Source organism: Chelonia mydas, unplaced genomic scaffold (assembly GCF_015237465.2).
Source record: "Chelonia mydas isolate rCheMyd1 unplaced genomic scaffold, rCheMyd1.pri.v2 scaffold_114_arrow_ctg1, whole genome shotgun sequence".
Lineage (NCBI taxonomy): Eukaryota > Metazoa > Chordata > Testudines > Cheloniidae > Chelonia > Chelonia mydas.
In genome coordinates, this window is record NW_025111251.1 from 1 (window position 1) to 19,135 (window position 19,135).

Sequence of the window (19,135 nt, forward strand, 5' to 3'; positions counted from 1 at the left end):
TGGAAAGGCCCCTTTCTCCTGCTGAGTCCTTAAGAAGCAGGATAGAAGCCCACGTCTGCAGGAGCAGGCCCAGAAAGCACCAGTCTCTGGTTTGCTGTGGGGCCAGGTGTTGAGAAAGCCAAGGGGAGGGGGAGAGGAGAAGAGAGAGGGAGGGATGTGAGCTGGATTTACTCTGAGTCCTGCAGCTGGGCTGCAGCCAGGCCTAGGAGACAGCCCTCTTGGTTGACCTGCTGGCCCAAAGTCACTTTGGCGGTGATGGTCTTTACCCAGGAAAGCTGAAGGGTGGGCCTGAGGGAGGGAGACTCAATCCTCCTCCCTATTGGTCAGGGCTGGAGAGGAGCTGTAAGAGTGGCCAGGTTGATGAGCTGGGCCTTCTAGAGTTTGGGGAGGGTAGAGTTGACTTGGGCATTGTGCTGGCAAAATGCCTCAGGGTGCTGGAGGGAGGAGGAGACCAGGGCTAGGGCTGGGAAGAGATAGAGAGAGAGAGCAGCAGGTTTCCTCTATTGTTTCCTGCTCTTTTTTTCTGACTAGTTTCTCCTCTGTATGAACTTGCTCTTTTTCTTCATAAGCCTGGCGAGCTCCATTGGTAAAGCCTCAGACTTTTAATCTGAGGGTCGAGGGTTCAAGTCCCTGATCAGGTGTTGAACTATTCCCCAAGATCATAAAAGTCTCTCTCTTTGGCGTCCTTCTTGATGTTTTTTTTTCTTTTTCTCTTCAGAATTTTGCCATTCCTAAGAAGGGCCTTTTGTGTGTGAAATTGAAGGGGAAACTTCCTGACTGTTCCTTCCTGACATCCCCTCTGTTCTCGCAGGCTGGAGGAATAAAGGCCTCTGGGCATATAACAGGTTCCTCCCAGATGGCTGGCTGCATCTTACGTGGTGGAGGTGAAAGCTCTGTCTCCTTGCCTCTGTTTCTGCCTTCATGTGTCTGTGCTGATCTGGCTGGGGGTGTGGGGAATGTTTGGAGCTTTTGCTTCATATTGAGGGCTCCCTCCCACAGCAGAGCGATGTGGGCTCCCTGGAGAGCCTGAAAGCATTGCCCGTCAGCATTAGGTGCTCACCCAGCGCTTGGCTTCCCTTCGAAGGAGCGGTGAGGATGGCGGGGTTCAGGCTCCCCAGTTGGAGAAGGGTGCAGGCAAGGATTTCCCTACACCCCTCCTGAATTTCCCAACCCCCCCCCCCCTCCAGGTTTGTGAACTCATTACATACAGTATTGCCAATGTAGTGATTGTTTGGACTTTTGAATTGAAATGGAAATATTAATACACACTGTAAAAGCATATAAAGTGTATGATAAAATACATGTATCTGAAAAAGTATAATAGATTTGGGAAGTATGAACATAGACTAGCTTCCTTATACAGCTGTTGTTTTTTATGACCATGTCAGTGCATTCATGTCGGTGATGTTGGCCAACCTAATAATTTCAAATGATGATTTGTAAGCAAAGTCTAAATGAGCTCTCCCAGACAGCTAGTGATGAGCCTGGGGCTGGGGGAAAGGCTTCAGGACCAGATTGTATTTACATTCACACCTCATCTACCTAGGTATCCAGGAAACAGAGCTGCATTGCCCAGGTGATAGATTTTGGCTGGGGTTGGGTTACAAACCACTTGAATGTGGGGGGGGGAGGGGGTAATGAAGTGTTGTTGTTATTACTGTATGAGTAAAGGGCAGTAGAACAGTAGAACATTAGCCTGTGCTGATGTTATACAGACAAAACTACACAGGATCGTTTCAGGGAGCAAGACAAGTTGTCAAGTTTATTATAACACAATTTGATTTATGACCAATAACTAATATCTAATACCTATGTATACACACACACACATCAAATGTTCTGCAGCTGGTAGATAGTTACCAGTCCTGAACATAGCTTGAGCTCGTGGCTTGATTTCACAGCTTGGGATCGTAGCTCGTGGTGGCTAACTGGCCAGGAAAGCCGGGCACAAGGAAGGGCTGGGTCTCTGTCGGGCACGCACCGATGCCCCTCAATGTTGGCAGCAGAACGTTACCCAAAGTCTTCCATCTCACCCATCTTTTTAATCGGTTTTGAGTTTGAATCCAGAGTCTATAGGTCTTGCTTTATCACGCTGCCTCTGGGTTCGGTGTGATTGATCCCCGTCAATTGCAGATGGGACTTTCAGCCTAGGACCTGGCTTTGATCTTTCTTCTATTGTACCTTTGTTCTTTTCTTTTTAGGGTGGGGTCTTCTCACTTTGTTAGGGCTGTTCCCTGCATCTTCAGCCCTTGGTATTTGAACTTTATTTCATCAGGACAGGCTGGGGCTGGAGGTTGATTCCATCATCCATCCATACCTCATTCACACATCTAAACTGCACTAATAAGATTACAGCAGGGTTTTGCAAAAATGAAGGTCACAGCAAGCTTTTACAAAATGGAGTGAGCATTTTAAAATGGAGTTTGGGACAAGTTAAAGTGGAGTTTGAGTTACAATATGGACAAGTGTAAGGAATGGCAAACAGTGAACAAACGTTACATTATTGACAAGTATAATGAATGACAAACAATGAGCAGAAGTTACAATGTTGAAACAGTGTAAATTTCAGGGATTTAAGCAGCAATTGGATTGAAAGTGAAATTTACAAGGGCAGTGGCCTGAACAGCTGTGGCTCTTAACAAGCAGCTTAATTGTCAATTAGTCAGTTATTGAATACCCAATATTCAATATTGGTACCCAGTTTTATGAATGAATGAAGTTTCATTAATAAAACTTTACTTATGAAGTTATAGGAATAAAGTGAACAATTACAAACAATTTCATTTATCAGGTCTACGTTGTCCCCCTTTGACCCTTCAATCCAGGGGTATTGAATGGGTCACACTTTATGTCATTGTTTCAAGGCTATGTATTGTGAAGCAATGTGAGCCTGTGGTTTCAGCTTAAAATACAGTCTTTTCATCCAGCAGCGCATGCCACACATTACAATTAACATAGAATCTCAGGGTTGGAAGGGACCTCAGGAGGTCATCTAGTCCAACCCCCTGCTCAAAGCAGGACCAATCCCCAATTTTTGCCCTAGATCCCTAAATGGCCCCCTCAAGGACTGAACTCACAACCCTGGGTTTAGCAGGCCAATGCTCAAACCAATGAGCTATCCCTCCCCCCAAACATGGAGCTTCTCAGAATAAAGAAAACAATTGGGTGTAACATAATTTTTAAAGTTGAAGACCAAGAGGGGGCCCATCCTTTAAAAATATCACACCAATGGTGCGTCATGATTTGTTCTGCTTGTGCGGACACTCTTAATATTTCAAATCCCTGATGTAAAATAGCCAAACTGCGTGTCTGAACCTGGGTCCGTGTGGTTTCAGTCAGTTGGCTAATTTGTTCATTTCTCTTCATTAGTTCATACAGGCTTGTCCAATTGACCCCCAAAGAGAAGTTAAAGTCTCGAATATTACTGGGATCCAGTGTGTTAGTTCTGTTATCCTCATGAGCTGGGAAGTGAAGCGTTATGGTGGGCGTTTTTAACACAGTTCTATTACACATACACTGTTCTACGGGCGGTTCTGAGATGTATTTATCTTGCCACACAAGCTCCTCTAATCCAGTGGCACAGACACAACTTTTTCTATCAAAATACACTTTGGGGTACTGTTATCTAGTTCATCCCAGTAACAGGTTGCCAGACTTTTATGTTTTAAGGAGCAGGGCTCTTCTAATTTTGGTAAGTAGGATGTACCCATTGTTGTGCAGTCCACCTTGTACACAAGTGATGGTCTATGATTTCAGTGCTGCCCAGTGGGAGGCCGCACCCCAACCCCCATGTCTGAGCCCCCTCCCAAAGCAAGCACCCCCTACCCCCTCCTGCACCCCAACCCCCAGCCCTGAGCTGCCTTCCAGAGCCAACACCCCATAACCCCTTCTACACCCCAAACCCCCTCCTGCACCCCAAGCACCAGCCCTGACCCCCCTCCTGCACCCCAGTTCTCTGCCCCAGCCCAGAGCCCCCTCTTGCACCCAAACTCCCTCCTAGAGCTTGCACCCCTCACCCCCTCCTGCACCCCAACCCCCTACCCCAGGTTCAGCCCAGAGCTCCCTCTCACACTGCGAAACCCTCAGCCCGCCCAGAGCAAGTCCCCCATCCCAAACTCCAACGCCCTGCCCCAGCCCGGTGAAAGTGAGTGAGGGTGGGGGAAAGTGAGCAACGGGGGGGGGGGGGGAATGGAATGAGTGGGGCAGGACTTTGCAGAAGGGGCAGGGTCTCGGGGCAGGGGCGGCGTAGATCTTGAATTATCCTTAGATTCAAAAAGTGATTTTGGGCATAAAAAGGTTGGAGATCACTGCTGTAGACTCTTTGCAGATAACTTGAAAATTCTCTGACAGGAGCACTGTACCTAATTCACATCTAGAGAAAGAGAAATATACACAAACACCAATTAAAGCCATATTTTAAGTTTGTGTAAATTTAGAATAATCAGGAGATAATACAGAAAGATATTCCTAATCCCAAGACTTGAGGTCTCATCTGAACATGAGAATGGCCAGACTGGGTCAGACCAGTGGACTATCTAGCCCAGTGTCCTGTCTTCTGACAATGGCCAATGCCAGGTGCTTCAGAGAGAATGACCAGAACAGGCAGCCATGGAGTGACCCATCCCCGGCCATCCAGTCCCAGCTCCTGGCAAACAATGGCTAGGGTCACTTACAGCATTGGGTGGCAGCCCTACCCATCCTGGCTAATAGCCATGGATGGACTTATCCTCCATGAACTGATCTAGTTCTTTTTTTAGCCCTCTTATACTTTTGGCCTTCACAACATCCCAGGGCAACCAGTTCCACAGGGAGACTGTGCCATGTGTGAATTAGTACTTCCTTTTGTTCATTTGTTTTAAACCTGCTACCTTTGGGGGGCCCCGTGGCAGCTGTCCCAATTACTGTACCCTAGGGACAGCTGTGTGTGCGTGTCATGCGGGGGGAGGGGGGATGCTAGGCCAGCCCAGGGGGGGTGGGGTAGGGGGCGGGGCGGGGGGTCAGGCTGGCCCAAGGGGCCTAGCGGGGGGGGCTGACATTGGCAGCGGGAGTCAGACCCACAGTCACCGGTGAGAAATGGTATCAGCGACCCCAGCCCGCCCCAGCTCCCAGCATCTCCCAGCAGAGGGAGCAGAAGGTGGAATGAGGTGGAGCAGGGGCTGGAAGTTTTGGGGTGGGGATTTGGGGGAAGGGGTGGAGTGGGGGGGGGGTCTGGGGCAGAAATGGAGGATTTGTCCCAGGCACCACACCCCCCTAGGGATGTCCCTGAAGGGAAGCACTGACTATTACAGTGACAATAAAAAAAAGGAGGACTTGTGGCACCTTAGAGACTAACCAATTTATTTGAGCATAAGCTTTCGTGAGCTACAGCTCACTTCATCGGATGCATACTGTGGAAACTGCAGAAGACATTATATACACAGAGACCATGAAACAATACCTCCTCCCATCCCACTCTCCTGCTGGTAATAGCTTATCTAAAGTGATCACTCTCCTTACAATGTGTATGATAATCAAGGTGGGCCATTTCCAGCACAAATCCAGGTTTTCTCACCCCCCCCCTTTTTTTTCTTTTTTTTTCAAAAACCACACACACAAACTCACTCTCCTGCTGGTAATAGCTTATCCAAAGTGACCACTCTCCCTACAATGTGGATGATAATCAAGGTGGGCCATTTCCAGCACGAATTCAGGTTTTCTCACGCCCCCCACCCCCAAACCCACAAACACACACAAACTCACTCTCCTGCTGGTAATAGCTCATCCAAAGTGACCACTCTCCCTACAATGTGCATGGTTTATGAATGTTATAATTGATGTCAAGAATTATAACATTCATAAACCAGTCGGAGAACACTTCAATCTCTCTGGTCACGCAATTACAGACATGAAGGTCGCTATCTTACAACAAAAAAACTTCAAATCCAGACTCCAGCAAGAAACTGCTGAATTGGAATTCATTTGCAAATTGGATACTATTAATTTAGGCTTAAATAGAGACTGGGAGTGGCTAAGTCATTATGAAAGGTAGCCTATTTCCCCTTGTTTTTTCCTACCTTCCCCCCCCTCAGACGTTCTGGTTAAACTTGGATTTATGCTGGAAATGGCCCACCTTGCTTATCATACACATTGTAAGGAGAGTGGTCAGTTTGGAAGAGCTATTACCAGCAGGAGAGTGAGTTTGTGTGTGGTGGGGGGGGGTGAGAAAACCTGGATTTGTGCTGGAAATGGCTCACTTTGATTATCATGCCCATTGTAGGGAGAGTGGTCACTTTGGATGAGCTATTACCAGCAGGAGAGTGAGTTTGTGTGTGTATGGGGGGGGGGGGGGGTGAGAAAACCTGGATTTGTGCTGGAATTGGCCCACCTTGATTATCATGCACATTGTAGGGTGAGTGGTCACTTTGGATAAGCTATTACCAGCAGGAGAGTGAGTTTGTGTGTGTGGTTTTTGAAAAAAAAAAAGGGGGGGAGGGTGAGAAAACCTGGATTTGTCCTGGAAATGGCCCAACTTGATTATCATGCACATTGTAGGGAGAGTGATCACTTTAGATAAGCTATTACCAGCAGGAGAGTGGGGTGGGAGGAGGTATTGTTTCATGATCTCTGTGTATGTAATGTCTTCTGCAGTTTCCACAGTATGCATCTGATGAAGTGAGCTGTAGCTCACGAAAGCTTATGCTCAAATAAATTGGTTAGTCTCTAAGGTGCCACAAGTCCTCCTTTTCTTTTTGCGAATACAGACTAACACGGCTGTTACTCTGAAAAGTGACAATAAAACTGACCAGCATTGTGGGGGAGACTGAAGGAGATCCACACTCATCAGGTCTCTTCTCTCCCCCAGGGTGAGCCAGACACTGCTCTCTCCTGGCTCTCGTTCTAGCAGCTGGATGCCAAGGAGCTATTTCCCCCCAAGAAGTGCATTGAGTTCCCCTGTGGTGCTGAGGTGGCTAGCGCTGCTGCTGGCTAAGGGGGCTGTCGGGGGGGTTGATGTGTGCATAGACTCTCAGCTGCCAAGCAGGAGGGGGCACTTGGGACTCAATCAGACTGGCTCAGTGAAGACGGGGTGTTGACAGACCAATACAGACGCTCTTCAGAGTATGGAGCAGCTTCCCCCCATGCAGCCAGGCAATGAGCATTTCCCACAATGAACCTGCAGCTTAGGGGGAGGCAGCAGCTGCTGTTCCCACTCCTCAGGGAAAGGCCTGTCACCCAACAGACACTTGTTATTCAGCCACTGCTAAGGGCGTCGGGTTTCTCTGGTGGGAGTGTGGAGAAGCCATTCATTTTCCTGTTCACACTCCTCTGTGATGTGAAAACCGGGGAGGGAAGCAGAAGCCCCAATTCCCTCCCGGAATGACGTCCAGTGGGAAAGCCAGGACAACAGGGTGGGGTGGCAAGTGGTGGTCAGACTCTTGCCGCCAGGGTCTAGTCTAGCTCAGGGTCCAGCTCAACTTCCTCCCCGTGCACTGGCCCCCAGTCTCCTTCCACCACCAGGTCAACCCGGGAACTCAGGCAGGAACGGGGTGAGGCAGCAAGTCAGGCTGAGCAAGGCAGGCAAAAGCGAGTCTTGCCTTCATGGGCCACTCCCAATGATGTCCTTTTTGTGTGCCCTGGCTGACAAAACATCCTGGACAGAGAAGCAGCAGGGCAAAAGACTGCCATATAGTTGCCAAAGTAGCTCAGTTGGGAGGGCGTTAGACTGAAGATCTAAAGGTCTCTGGTTTGATCCCAGGCTTTAGCAGGCCCTTTCCTCCTCCTTTGTGCAGGGGTGGCTTGTTTTCTAGGAGCACAGTGGCACCTTTACCTGAGGTGAGTCCCTGATTTTGAGCTCCCCAGCAGGACAACAGAGTGTGGGCTTCTGCCCCTCATTGGCCCACCTGACCTTTAACAATGAGAGACAGGAGCCGTCTTTCCAACGCACTTATTGGTCGACCCAATATGGCGGGAAGAGAGTGAGGCATGGCCATCGGAGATGGTGCCAGAAGGGGTGCTGGGCAGTGACGGGCAGGGACTGGGGACGAAAGCTCCTCTGCACAGCTGAGTGAGGGCAGTACTGGGGAAAGGGCATCTGTGAAAGTGTCCACGTGGAGAGGGACCCAGGAGGAAGAGCTTGTTGTTCAGTGCCTTGGAGCAGCTGGACTCGGACATGGTGGGCATTCAGGAAATGCACATTAACGAGTTTAGGGCAGATCGATGGGCAGAGGGTGATTGGAGGAAGGGCCCATCTTTCTGGTCCTCTGGGCCAGGGAAGAACGATGGGCTGGAGTCTTGTTCTTCACATTCGCGGTGCGAGTACAGAACGTGGTGGAGCTATGCCCAAGGAGGGCAATACTGGTGACTTTGTGCTCCATGGCACTGGTTACCGCTATATTAGTGTGTATGGTCCCCAGTTAAAGTGTGAAAGGAAAGATCAATGGAAGGAACTGGCTCCCTTCCTCTGGACCGCACAGTGTTTGCTGTTGGGGGGGATTTTAATTGTGTCAGACGGCCTGAGGACTGCGGGTCCCGTTTTCCAGACCGTCAGAGGACACGTTTTTACAATAAGCACTACCTGGCACAGGTCTGTAGCAAGGTCGGCTTAGAGGACTTGTTTCTCCATAGTGGAGCCAGTGAGGTGGTAGCTCCTATTCCTCTCATCCAAGCTCACACCAGCCACAGAGGGGTACACCTTTCTGTGGGGGCAGGCCAGGAGTCGCATTGACTGGATTTACATGAAAGAGAGCACGTTGACAGCCCAGTGCAGGGTAGTGCTAATGGATTGTTTGGATCACGCAGCTCTCACCATGTGCCTCAATGTGGGCAATTCCCTGACCCATGACAGAGGATATTGGAAGCTGAACTTCAGAGCTGGCAAGATAAAGGGGAGGGGCGCCTAGGCCTGGTGGTGCTGGCAGAATGGGAACGCATCAGAGGGTTCTATGGCAACCAGGGGGATTGGTGGGAGCTGGTGAGGGAGGAGTTGGCGGCTTTGTTTCGGCGGCCAGGCAAACACCACAAGTTAAAGAAACCAACGGTGCCAAGTCCTGCAGCATCGTCTGTGGGATTTCCACAAGAGCATCCAGGCAGGGGAGCCAGTCAGCGTGTGACTGTACGACCGGATCAAGCGACAGCTGGCCGAGTTCCAGGACATGAGGCTGCAGCTGGCTGATATGAGGGGGACCACTGAGTGAAGGGAGGGGAGGCCTCCCCTGGCATTTTTGCAGCCTGCAGAGACCAGAGGCAAAGCAGGGGGATGTGGGGACTCAGGGCAGGATCCGCAGATCCAGTAATGCAGGACCACATTTGATGGAGGAGGAGAGAGAATCCTGTGAGAGGAAGCAGCTGGAGGGAAGCAATAAATGCAGAGTGCAAGCCAGCCAGCTCAGAGTCACAGGGGTCTAGAAAAAGAAACGCCAGCAGGTCCCATGGTGTAATGGTCAGCACTCAGGACTTTGAATCCTGGAATCTGAGTTCAAATCTCAGTGGGACCTCCTGGAGCCATGTTGGCTTGATGCAAATCCATGGATCAAAATGTGCTTGGTTTCCCTGTCTCTGGATGCATGAGAGTGAGTGTTCTTTTTCCGTGACGGATGCCCACTGGATAGCTTATGCTCAAATAAATTGGTTAGTCTCTAAGGTGCCACAAGTACTCCTTTTTCTTTTTCCGAATACAGACTAACACGGCTGTTACTCTGAAACCTGTCATTACGCAAGGCACTGCATTTAGCCGTATGGAGTGGAAATCTATCAACTGCATGAAAAAACTTGCACAGATACAGACAGACATCATCTTCCTTTCCAAATGCAAACAGATGGACATCGTACCAAAAGGACTGAAGGTAAAAAATCCATTACAATCTACCTACCACACAGACTATGCTGACAGCTTGTGCCACACGCTCTCAAAGAAACTGCGGAACCACCTGATCAACATCCTCTACAGCAAACAGGGAAAGATTAAGAATGAGCTCTCAAAACTGGATACTCTCATAAAAAGACAACCTTCCACACAAACTTCCTCGTGGCTGGACTTTACTAAAACTAGACAAGCCATTTACAACACACACTTTGCTTCTCTACAAAAGAAAAAGGACACTAAACTTTCTAAACTACTACTTGCCACAAGGGGCCACAGCAATATTGTTAACCTATCCAACTATACTCTTAGTCCAGCAGAAGCAGCTGTCCTATCTCGGGGCCTCTCCTTCTGCCCTTCCACCCCCACGAACATGATACAGTTCTGTGGTGACCTAGAATCCCATTTTTGATGTCTCCGACTCAAGGAATATTTCCAACACACCTCTGAACAACATACTAATCCACAGAGACCTCCCTGCCAACACTACAAAAGAAGGATTCTAGGTGGACTCCTCCTGAAGGTCAAGACAGCAGACTGGACTTCTACATAGAGTGCTTCCGCCGACGTGCACGGGCTGAAATTGTGGAAAAGCAGCATCACTTGCCCCACAACCTCAGCCGTGCAGAGCACAATGCCATCCACAGCCTCAGAAACAACTCTGACATCATAATCAAAAAGGCTGACAAAGGAGGTGCTGTCGTCATCATGAATAGGTCGGAATATGAACAAGAGGCTGCTCGGCAGCTCTCCAACACCACTTTCTACAAGCCATTACCCTCTGATCCCACTGAGAGTTACCAAAAGAAACTACAGCATTTGCTCAAGAAACTCCCTGAAAAAGCACAAGATCAAATCCGCACAGACACACCCCTGGAACCTCGACCTGGGATATTCTATTTACTACCCAAGATCCATAAACCTGGAAATCCTGGGCGCCCCATCATCTCAGGCATTGGCACCCTGACAGCAGGATTCTCTGGCTATGTAGACTCCCTCCTCAGGCCCTACGCTACCAGCACTCCCAGCTACCTTCGAGACACCACTGACTTCCTGAGGAAACTACAATCCATCATTGATCTTCCTGATAACACCATCCTGGCCACTATGGATGTAGAAGCCCTCTACACCAACATTCCACACAAAGATGGACTACAAGCCATCAAGAACACTATCCCTGATAATGTCACGGCTAACCTGGTGGCTGAACTTTGTGACTTTGTCCTTACCCATAACTATTTTACATTTGGGACAACGTCTACCTTCAAATCAGCGGCACTGCTATGGGTACCCGCATGGCCCCACAGTATGCCAACATTTTTATGGCTGACTCAGAACAACGCTTCCTCAGCTCTCGTCCCCTAACGCCCCTACTCTACTTGCGCTATATTGATGACATCTTCATCATCTGGACCCATGGAAAAGAAGCCCTTGAGGAATTCCACCATGATTTCAACAATTTCCATCCCACCATCAACCTCAGCCTGGTCCAGTCCACACAAGAGATCCACTTCCTGGACACTACAGTGCTAATAAATGATGGTCACATAAACACCACCCTATACCGGAAACTTACTGACCGCTATTCCTACCTACATGCCTCCAGCTTTCACCCTGACCCCACCACACTATCCATTGTCTACAGCCAAGCTCTGCGATACAAACGCATTTACTCCAACCCCTCAGACAGAGACAAACACCTACAAGATCTCTATCAAGCATTCTTACAACTACAGTACCCACCTGCGGAGGTGAAGAAACAGATTGATAGAGCCAGAAGAGTTCCCAGAAGTCACCTACTACAGGACAGGCTTAACAAAGAAAACAACAGAACGCCACTAGCCGTCACCTTCAGCCCCCAACTAAAACCCCTCCAACGCATTATTAAGGATCTACAACCTATCCTAAAGGATGACCCAACACTCTCACAAATCTTGGGAGACAGGCCAGTCCTTGCTTACAGACAGCCCCCCAACCTGAAGCAAATACTCACCAGCAACCACACACCACACAACAGAACCACTAACCCAGGAACCTATCCTTGCAACAAAGCCCGTTGCCAACTGTGCCCACATATCTATTCAGGGGACACCATCATAGGGCCTAATCATATCAGCCACACTATCAGAGGTTCGTTCACCTGCACATCTACCAATGTGATCTATGCCATCGTGTGCCAGCAATGCCCCTCTGCCATGTACATTGGTCAAACTGGACAGTCCCTACGTAAAAGAATAAATGGACACAAATCAGATGTCAAGAATTATAACATTCATAAACCAGTCGGAGAACACTTCAATCTCTCTTGTCACGTGATTACAGACATGAAAGTTGCGATATTACAACAATAAAACTTCAAAACCAGACTCCAGCGAGAGACTGTTGAATTGGAATTCATTTGCAAATTAGATACAATTAACTTAGGCTTGAATAGAGACTGGGAGTGTCTAAGTCATTATGCAAGGTAACCTATTTCCCCTTGTTTTTTCCTACACCCCCACCCCCGTTCCTCAGACGTTTTTGTTAAACCCTGGATTTGTGCTGGAAATGGCCCACCTTGATTATCATACACATTGTAAGGAGAGTGATCACTTTAGATTAGCTATTACCAACAGGAGAGTGGGTTTGTGTGTGTGGAGAAAAAAAAAGGAGGAGGGGAAAACCTGGATTTATGCTGGAAATGGCCCAACTTGATTATCATCCACATTGTAAGGAGAGTGATCACTTTAGATAAGCTATTACCAGCAGGAGAGTGGGGTGGGGGAGAGAAAACCTTTTGTAGTGGTAAACACCCATTTTTTCATGGTTTGTATGTATAAGAACATCTTCTGTATTTTCCACAGTATGCATCCGATGAAGTGAGCTGTAGCTCACGAAAGCTTATGCTCAAATAAATTGGTTAGTCTCTAAGGTGCCACAAGTCCTCCTTTTCTTTTTGCAAATACAGACTAACACGGCTGTTACTCTGAACACTGGATATAGGTCTTTGGTCCTGCTGCTTAAAGGGGCTGGCCGCTATAGGTTGGGGACCTAGAACTTAACAGGCTAGCGAGAGATTCCTGATGCTTGTGTTTCTTGCTGCTTCACCTGATGTTCATAAGTTTGGTCCTTGTACCTGCAGTTGCCAACCTCTTCCTCTTGACCACATGGCATTTAAAGGAAGGAGTGCCAGGGCCAAGCTTCATAGTCAGGGCCAGGCAGGAGGGAGGAAGAGTCCCAGGCTGGAGCCCAGCAAACCTCTCCTCCTCTGGGCACCTAGAGCAGAGGCGGCTGGTGCTGAGAACTCCACGGGAAGGTTTATAAGCCACAGAGCAACTGAGGGCAGGGCAAGAGGAGGGGAGGACCATGCCTATGTATGGCCAGCAGACGAGCATAAAGACACCCGGCCAGCCTGCTCCCTGCCATGCCAAACACCCACTGCAGACCAGCATGCGGGGCGGCTGCTGATGCTCAGTGGCCAACATTAGAAGATGGTAGGAAAGCAGGGCCACCCCTTGGGTGGGGCCTCTGACCGTTCCCACTCCAGGTGCTCACTGTTGCAGTGGGGCAGGAGATTTTCCCCTAAGGGGCTTTTCCCCAGCTGGCGAGAAGCGAGAAACACCCAGCTCCCAAGGCGCTATTTAGCCCCCTCAAGCACAGGGACAACCGCACATTTGGAGGAGGGAAACTGTTCTACACGCTAGCCCAGGCAGCTGCCCATTTACTTTGGCAAGTCAAGAATGGCAAAGGCTAGTGTCATAAATATACATGAAAGGGAAGGGTAACCACCTTTCTGTATTCAGTGCTAGAAAATCCCTCCTGGCCAGAGGCAACATCCTGTTACCTGTAAAGGGTTAAGAAGCTCAGCTAACCTGGCTGGCACCTGATCCAAAGGACCAATAAGGGGACAAGATAGTTTCAAATCTTGGGTGGTGGGGGGAGGCTTTTGTTTTGTGCTCGTTGTTTATGTGTTTGTTCTCTCTTGGGACTGACAGAGGCCAGACAGAAATCCATCTTCTCCAACCCATCCTAATCCAAGTCTCCAATATTGCAACCAGTAGAGGTAAGCCAGGCAAGGCGGATTGGTTTATCTTTTGTTTTATGTGAATTTTCCCTGTGTTAAGAGGGAGGTTTATTCCTGTTTTCTGTAACTTTAGGGTTTTGCCCAGTGGGGGATCCTCTGTGTTTTGAATCTGAATGCCCTATAAAGTATTTTCCATCCTGATTTTACAGAGATGATTTTTATCTTCCTTTTTTTAAAATAAAATCCTTCTTTAAGAACCTGAGTGATTTTTCCATTGTTCCAAGATCCAGGGGTTTGGGTCTTTGATGATTTTGTAACCAATTGGTGAGGATATTATTCTCAAGCCTCCCCAGGAAAGGGGGTGTGTAGGGCTTGGGGGGATATTTGGGGGGAAGACGTCTCCAAGTGGGCTCTTTCCTGGTCTTCATGTAAGACGCTTGGTGGTGGCAGCATACTGTTCAAGGACGAGACAAAGTTTGTACCTTGGGGAAGTTTTTAAGCTAAGCTGATAAGAATAAGCTTAGGGGTTTTTCATGTGGGTCCCCATGTCTGTACCCTAGAGTTCAGAATGGGGAAGGAACCCTGACAGCTAGACTGGACGCACCTGGAGCTCAGGCCCTAGCCTTTATGGTGCCCAACCCCCAACTCCTTCCCAGGGCTCAAGCTGAAGCCAGAGCATTGGCCTGAGCGGCCAATACGAGGTTTCAGGACTGAAGAAAGCAGGACTTTCAGCACAAAGGGAAAACTGCACAAGTCCATCTGCGAAGGGACTTGCACCCTCAATTGCCTGATCGGAAGTCAGACGCCTTATCCATTAGACCGAGAGAAAAGCCTTTCCAAGCAGTTCTTTCAAAAAGGTGGACACTGAGTTTCTCGGGTCAGCTACTGAGGGGGGCAGAGACTCTCTGGGCACAAGAAGTCGAGTTCCCAGCGAGATGTGAGACTTAATTCTATGGAGCCAGGTGCAGGACTTTGGCAGGGAGGCTTAGGCATGGGGGGATTGGGGTGCAGCGGGCGGGCCGGCTGTCTAGGTGCAGAGATTTATTGACCCTGAGGTGCAGGAGGGAGGAAGAGGAGGAGGAATCAGCAGTGAGTGTGGAGAAAAAGAGGATGGGGAGAGGCTCTCAGCAAGCCTGGCCAGCTCAGTCCATAGAGCATCAGGCTCTTAATGGGAGGGGCCAGGGTTCAAGCCCCTGTCCAGGCACTCAGCTCTTGAGTGCCAGGAGCCAAATCATTCCTGGTGGTGTCCAGAGCCATGTGTGGGAAAGGGAGGCTGAGACTTGTGCACCCTGCTCTGTGGCAGGGATCCTGGTAGCTCAGACTCAGGGAAGGCTTCTGTACTCAGAGGTGCTGACTTGGAGACTTCCTGGGGGTGGCTTGACCCCTGCCCCCACCCCTGTCCAGTCTCTTGCCATGCCACCCTATTTCTTCCTCTCCCCACTCCTCCCACACACCTGATCACTGGCAGGTGGAGGAGCTGAAGGAGAAGAGGAGGAGCTTGTGGGCCAGGCCTGCTAGCAGGTGGGAGGAGCTGGTGGGGAGCTGGCTGCCAGTGGGCCCTGAGCACCTGTTTTTTTGTTTCCGTTGGTGCTACAGCCCCATAGCACCCAGGGAGTCGGTGCCTCTGGCTGCACTGACGGTTCCTTTCACATTCTAGAGAGAGGAACAGAACCAGGGTTATGGCTGATCTATTGGGCAGGGGGCATTAGGTGAGTGGCAGAGGCTTCAGGTGCTGAGAGTTTGCCTGACACCTCAGGGGCAGAGTGTGAGATGGTGTCCCAGGGATCTCTATGAAAGGAGCAGAACAGGATTTACTTGGGGGTGAGGAGAGAATTGAGAGCGTCTCAGGGGTTGTAGAGAGTATTGCCTGGGTTAGAGACTGGCTAAAACACAGGCCTCACTATGAGTAGGATTCAGACCTACACAGGGGAACCCTACTAGATTTCGACTCCAACGCCTTAACCACTTGGCCATCACAGCTGCAAGCACACTAATGCTTCAATGCCACAGAAACTGGTAAATAATCGCAATGCCCAGGCTTGACGTCATCTGAAATACAGAATTCCCACAGCAAACCTGGCTCCGAAAGCACAGGGGGGATTTGGGGTTTGTTCTCTTTACTTTGCCATGTGCAGTTGCACAGAGGGCTTTTAAAAGTCTCCCCTCCCACAGAGCAGGAATGGAAAATGATTCTCAACTTGAAGCTTGATGTGAATGAGGATGTCTGGACCACAGGACCAGGGACTGACCTGTGCTAGAAACCAGTGACACATGGAACCAGGTTAAGGAGTTGTCATAAATATAAAGGGAAGGGTAAACCCCTTTAAAATCCCTCCTGGCCAGAGGAAAAATCCTCTCACCTGTAAAGGGTTAAGAAGCTAAAGGTAACCTCGCTGGCACCTGACCAAAATGACCAATGAGGAGACAAGAGACTTTCAAAAGCTGGGAGGAGGGAGAAAAACAAAGGGTCTGTGTCTGTCTGTGTGATGCTTTTGCCGGGGACAGAACAGGAATGGAGTCTTAGAACTTAGTAAGTAATCTAGCTAGGTATGTGTTAGATTATGATTTCTTTAATTGGCTGAGAAAATATCTGTGCTGAATAGAATGAATATTCCTGTCTGTGTGTCTTCTTTGTAACTTAAGCTTTTGCCTCAAGGGATTCTCTATGTTTGAATCTAATTACCCTGTAAGGTATCTACCATCCTGATTTTACAGAGGTGATTCCTTTTTTACTTCTATTAAAAGTCTTCTTGTAAGAAAACTGAATGCTTTTTCATTGTCCTAAGATCCAAGGGTTTGGGTCTGTGGTCACCTATGCAAATTGGTGAGGATTTTTACCAAACCTTCCCCAGGAAGTGGGTGCAAGGGTTGGGAGGATTTTGGGAGGAAAGATTTCCAAACTACGTCTTTTCAGGAACCCAGATAAAGTTTGGTGGTGGCAGTGGAAATCCAAGGGAAAAGGGTAAAATAGTTTGTACCTTGGGGAAGTTTTAACCTAAGCTGGTAAAAGTAAGCTTAGGAGGTTTTCATGCAGGTTCCAACATCTGTACCCTAGAGTTCAGAGTGCAGAAGGAACCTTGACAGGATCTCAGGAGGTCATCTAGTCCAACACCCTTCTCAAAGCAGGACCAATCCCCAACAAAATCATCCCAGCCAGGGTTTTGTCAAGCCTGACCTTAAAAACCTCTAATGAAAGCGATTCCACCACCTTCCTAGGTAACCCATCCAGTGCTATTTACCCGTGAATCCTGCGTGGTTGGTTTAGGTTTGATAGATCTGGATAATCCAGGGATCTGTGGTGCCCCTTTGGTATGGGGCGAATTAGGGTTAATACCAAAGGGTCGGTCCCTGCTCTTCGCCCCAGGAGGGGCTGAAGGTCAGGAGAATCTCCTCCCCAGAACCTCAACTGCCTCTGGCTGCTGCAACAGCCTTCCCTGGTGGTTCAAGCCCCAGCTGCACCACCCAGTGCCCAGCTCCCATCTTCCCCCAATAGCTCCTACAAGGCAGCTGCCCCGCAGGTGTGTCGTGCATCCAGCACCCGCAGAACAGGGCCCTGATCCCTGTGTGGGACCCGGTTGTGCTACTGCAATCCCCATAACAAGGATACCCGCCTCACCCAGCTCCGGGCCACTTGGGGACAGTGCAAAAGAAATCAAATCTACTCTCAAACCATGGGGGAGAGGGCAAGGGTTTGGGGATGGCAGTGCTGGGTAATTGCAGAGTATCTGCCAGGTGGTATAAAGTGCTGCCTAGAGCTGCTATTTACCCCTTTCCATTGTAAAAACTGACTATTTATTCCTACCCTTTGTTTCCTATCTGCTAACCAGTGACTGAACCATGAGAGGGCTGGAGCCATTTGGAGCAGCTCGTAACTGTGAGTGCCAACCTCAGGGCAGACTGTTAAGGAGCAGGTCACAATCCCCAAATTGCTTGGGTGTTCTATACTTAGATTTCACCAAGTATCAGTGTCACGGAGTCCCTGGGCGATGCTCTGGAACTGCTCCCCGCGAAGCCAGTCAGGACTCTGGGGAAGTCTCCTCTCTGGGAGCAGCCTGTCTGCAGGACACACAGCTCACACAGCTTCCACCTTCCTGGGACTGACCTCGGAGCATTCAGCATCCTCTGCCCCTCCATGCCCTTCCCCCAGTGAGTCCTGCCAGTCAGCGTCCTGGGGAAGCCAGAGGTCCTGCCCCCCCCCAACTCCGCAGTCAGACGTGACTCTCAGCCAGCTAAAACAGAAGGTTTATTAGATGACAGGAACATGGTCTAACACAGAGCTTGTAGGTGCAGAGAACAGGACCCCTCAGCTGGGTCCATTTTGAGGGGGCAGAGAGCCAGATAATCCCATCTGCACTTCACTCCATGTCCCAGCCAGCCCCAAATTGAAATTCCCTCCAGCCCCTCCTCCTCTGGGCTTTGTTCCTTTCCCGGCCAGGAGGTCACCTGATTCCTTTGTTCTACAACTCTTTAGCTCTCACCTTGCAGGGGGAAGGGCCCAGGCCATCAGTTGCCAGGAAACAGGGTGTCGGCCATTCTCTGTGTCCAGACCCCTGCACACACCTGCCCTCTAGATGATCATACCCCCTTACCCCACCACCTAGATACTTAAGAACTGCATAGGGGAAACTGAGGCACTCCCACACTATTCAGAGGAAACATTAAGAACAGTCCCACTTCATCACAATCAGATTATGGGCGATGTGCCTTTTTTGACTTTTTAAACCAAATGTGCTATTTTGGATAATTTAAGCATTATATGCAGAGGACTAGCTTGAATACAAATGTTAAATCTGTTCCTATCACTTTAATAACTGAGACTTCCTCTATCTGAGGTCTATCTATTCAACTGATTTTTGGAATCGGGAGATGGAATAGCAACTGGCTCCATCCACTGCACACGTCACCCTGTTATCGCAGTACTGAACCTCCAGGGCCGGTGGGCCTCCGTGTGGGGGAATATCATGGCTGAAGAGCAGCAAAGAAATGTGGTGTTGTCCATGTCAACATTTGGTTTGTACGAAGAGTCTGGGTTGAGTCATTTCTAACCCTTTGGTTAGTTATTAGTAACATCTTATTATTAGGCCTCTCAGTTGAAAGGCTGCTCTTGCAGATTTTCCTTTGTCGTTGTTTGCAGGTTAGTAACCAGTTTAATAGTTTCTTACTCTATTCTATTTAGGTTCCTAAACCGCTCTCCTTAGAACCCTTCCAGAACTGATAGCATGCTGCAAGATGCTCTGAGGCGAGCACCTCCCACGCCCCACAGCTGCCCAGGTCCCTGAAGCTGGTGGTGCTCTCGC

The 19,135-nt window shown here is 49.2% G+C and overlaps 2 non-coding genes and 1 pseudogene across 2 annotated transcripts; all 3 read left to right on the forward strand.

Annotated features, from left to right (window-relative positions):
* Positions 1-7,668: 7,668 nt before the first annotated feature.
* TRNAF-GAA lies at positions 7,669-7,741 on the forward strand. The gene has a single exon. It is a non-coding gene; the product is annotated as a tRNA-Phe (tRNA).
* A 1,657-nt stretch (positions 7,742-9,398) lies between these two features.
* TRNAQ-UUG lies at positions 9,399-9,470 on the forward strand. Its single transcript has one exon. It is a non-coding gene; the product is annotated as a tRNA-Gln (tRNA).
* A 9,108-nt stretch (positions 9,471-18,578) lies between these two features.
* On the forward strand, positions 18,579-18,785 carry LOC114019137 (annotated as a pseudogene).
* Positions 18,786-19,135: the final 350 nt, after the last annotated feature.